Here is a 3688-nt window from a genome sequence, read left to right as displayed (position 1 = left end):
CTCCTCCCGTCTGCTTACTTTGTGCCTTCCAATGCACAATGCAAACTACAGGTAGTGCTGCAGGGCCCACACCCTTTTACTTGCCTTACAGAGCAGCTCTTGAGCTGTTACAGTGCCCAGCTGCTGCAAGAAATCAGCGTGAATGCTTCAGGGGCTGGGGCATGGCCAACATGAGCCCCACACCGAAGGAGGGTGGGGGTGTTTAATGCGAACTAGGGGTCTCGCACAATGCGAACTACAGGTAGTGCTGCAGGGCCCACACCCTTTTACTTGCATTACAGAGCAGCTCTGGAGCTGTTACAGTGCCCAGCTGCTGCAAGAAATCAGCTTGAATCCTTCAGGGGCTGGGGCATAGCCAACATGAGCCCCACACCGACGGAGGGTGGAGGTGTTTAATGCGAACTAGGGGTCATCCAAGTGCCGCAAAAGGCCGCCATGCCCTGCACGCCCCTTTTCTCTTTTCATATGCAGACGAGGGTTGAAGCCAACTTTGACCCACTGCTTGGATGACATCGCCATATGCAAATCCATCTGCTGCAGGCCTTCCCCCAGGAATGCTTGCACTAGTTGTTGCATTTGGTTTGTTGTTTGGGGGTGCTTCAGTATTAGGCAGCCTTCTGCCCTCCCATGTTCATCTGAAAATATGTGTTCTCCCTGCAGTTGTTGTCCCCAGATGAGAGTTCCCTTGTGCTGCCTCAGTTGAATCTCCTTTACTTGACAGAGATGTGCCTGAGCAGCGGCCCTCCCCAGCCCTATCCCAAATCATACTTATTTTGCATAGGAGATACCATGGTCATGAAGACTGTTCTCCCAGGGTGCGGTTCATTCATTGCATTCTGGGTATGCTGACCCCTGTGATTTCCCCAAATGTGGGAAACTCGACTGCATTATTTAATGCGAACTAGGGGTCATCCAAGCACCGCAAAAGGCCGCCATGCCCTGCATACCCCTTTTCTCTTTTCATAAGCAGACGAGGTTTGAAGCCAACCTTGACCCACTGCTTGGATGACATCACTTGCTGCCTTTCCAATGAAGTAAGTTTAATTTAATAATAGGTGAAAAACCATCCCTACAAAGGTGATAATCAGATACTTGGCTTTGTGGACACTTTTCAGAGCACAAATTTGTTAGCATAAAAATAAAGCCAGAAAATGAAGAGCTGTTTAATCACTCAATTGGATTTTTCTGCCAGCATATTTCTTTTTCTCTGCAACCCACTGCTAAATTGTGCTTTGTGGCTGTTTTTTTTATAAAATCACTTAATCAAATCTAACTCTGATTACATCAGAGAAGGCCAGGTTCCCTACACCATAAGAGGTGGTTTGAAATTTTTACTTGTCTACTTAAAGATCACCAAAATCTGATAACAAGGTCAATTACGTCCCTAGGTGGGATTGAACCACCAACCTTTTGGTTAACAACTGAACACGCTAACTGTTTGTGCCTCAGAGACACTTTGCGAAAGTACATACTGACAAAGGCTAATAAGCATTCATCTAGAACGTTTCCTAGAAAAACTTTAAAAAGTCAATAATCTGGAGAGTTTTTGTAAGATGTTTCTTCCATCAACCAATGAAGAAACACATTGGTACTTTCCCATGATGAGTGAGTGCTTCAGGATCTCTTGCACTTACATGTGCAGCAGAGTACTGTAATGGAAGCATGCTGGGTCCATAACCCAGAGGTAGGCAGATTGAAACTATCCTCTGCTATATGCATTGTTTTTTGTTAATTAAAGTAATCCAAAACTGGGATTGATATTTTTGCTCTTTTATTTTTACTTAAAGTACAATAACTTTTACCATTTTAATTTGTTTTAATAGTATATTGACAGTATTGTTTTCTTTCAAAAATCCACTTAATTTTCTTTACCCTATTATTAAAATGGTAATTGACAAAAACAAACTACATTGTCACCAGAAGAGCAGTACAAAATATACAAGTGATATATTAAAATCATCTTTCCAGCTTTAATTTCAATGATGCCTTGGTGCAACAATTTTGTGAGAAACATCTTCACCCATAAAGAAAGATTTTCTTAATTCCTTACCTGTGTGCTGATTAGATATCACCTTGTTTTCACATTAAACAGACTTCCCCTTGAGGAAGCAGCAAGGATGCAGTGACGTTTATGTTTCCTGGTGTCAACCTGTATTATTTCAGTAGACATTGAAATGAGGATGCATCTTGCTGCCTTTCCAATGAAGCAAGTTTAATTCAGTAATAGGTGAAAAACCATTCCTACTAAAGGTGTTAATCAGAGACTTGGCTTTGTGGACACTTTTCAGAGAGCAAATTTGTTAGCATAAACATAAAATCAGAAAATGAAGAGCTGTTTAATCACTCAATTGGACTTTTCTGCCAGCATAATTTTTTTTCTCTGCAACCCACTGCTAAATTGTGCTTCCTAGCTGTTTTTTATAAAATCACTTAATCAAATCTAACTCTGATTACATCAGAGAAGGCCGGGTACCCTACACCATAAGAGGGGGTTTGAAATTTTGACTTGTCTACTTAAAGATCACCAAAATCTGATAACAAGGTCAATTACGTCCCTGGGTGGGATTGAATCACCAACCTTTAGGTTAATAGCCATACACACTAACTGATTGCGCCATAGCGACACTTTGCGAAAGTACATACTGACAAAGGCTAATAAGCATTCATCTAGAACGTTTCCTAGAAAAACTTCAAAAAGTCAATAATCTGGAGAATTTTTGTAAGAAACACATTGGTACTTTCCCATGATGAGTGAGTGCTTCAGGATCTCTTGCACTTACATGGGCTATTAACCAAAAGGTTCCCACCCAGTGATGTAATTGACCTTGTGATCAGATTTTGGTGATCTTTAAGTAGACAAGTCAAAATTTCAAACCCCCTCTTATGGTGTAGGGTACCTGGCCTTCTCTGACGTAATCAGAGTTAGATTTAATTAAGGTGCGCAAGGGCATAGAAGGGAGCGGTTTAAGAAAAGAGAAGTGGAAACAGACAGCAAACTAGGCTGGAGAGAGACCTGAGACAAAGAGATCTGAATTATACGAGAGCCGACCAGGGGAAACACAAATTATGCAGTCAAGTTTCCCACATTTGGGGAAATCGCAGGAGCAGCACACCCAGAGTGCAATGGGTGAGCCTTGCCCTGGGAGAAGCACCTTCATGATCATAGTATCTCACCTGGCAGGTAAGTAGGAGTTGGGCTAGTGCTGGGGAGGGTCGCTGCTCGGGTACGCCCCTGTCAAGTGAAGGAGATCCAACTGAGGCAGCACAAGGGAACTCTCGAAAGAAGAACAAGGCTAGAGGAAGATCTGAGACAAAGAAATCTGACTTTTACCAGAGCTGACCAGAGGAAAGCACAAACACAGTCCCCCACTACCACCAGGAAACATTAACGCCACTGCATCCTTGCTGCTTTCTCATGTGGTAGTCTATTTAATGTGAAAACAAGGTGATATCTAATTAGCACACAGAAAAGAAAATTAAGTGAATTTTTGAAAGAAAACAATACTGTCAATATACTATTAAAACAAATTAAAATGGTAAAAGTTATTGTACTTTAAGTAAAAATAAAAGAGCAAAAATGTCAATCCCAGTTTTGGATTACTTTAATTAACAAAAAAAATGCATATAGCAGAGGATAGTTTCAATCTGCCTACCTCTGGGTTATGGACCCAGCATGCTTCCATTACAG

At 41.7% G+C, this 3688-nt stretch overlaps 1 non-coding gene and 1 pseudogene across 1 annotated transcript; one reads left to right on the top strand and one right to left on the bottom strand.

Moving 5' to 3' along the window:
* Positions 1–764: 764 nt before the first annotated feature.
* On the top strand, positions 765–943 carry LOC134990408 (U1 spliceosomal RNA; annotated as a pseudogene).
* Positions 944–3026: 2083 nt separating this feature from the next.
* Positions 3027–3189, bottom strand: LOC134990368 (U1 spliceosomal RNA). The gene has a single exon (XR_010195198.1). It is a non-coding gene; the product is annotated as a U1 spliceosomal RNA (small nuclear RNA).
* Positions 3190–3688: the final 499 nt, after the last annotated feature.

Source organism: Pseudophryne corroboree, unplaced genomic scaffold, assembly GCF_028390025.1.
Source record: "Pseudophryne corroboree isolate aPseCor3 unplaced genomic scaffold, aPseCor3.hap2 scaffold_1164, whole genome shotgun sequence".
Classification (NCBI taxonomy): Eukaryota; Metazoa; Chordata; class Amphibia; order Anura; family Myobatrachidae; genus Pseudophryne; species Pseudophryne corroboree.
This window is presented reverse-complemented; position numbering and strand designations above follow the sequence as displayed.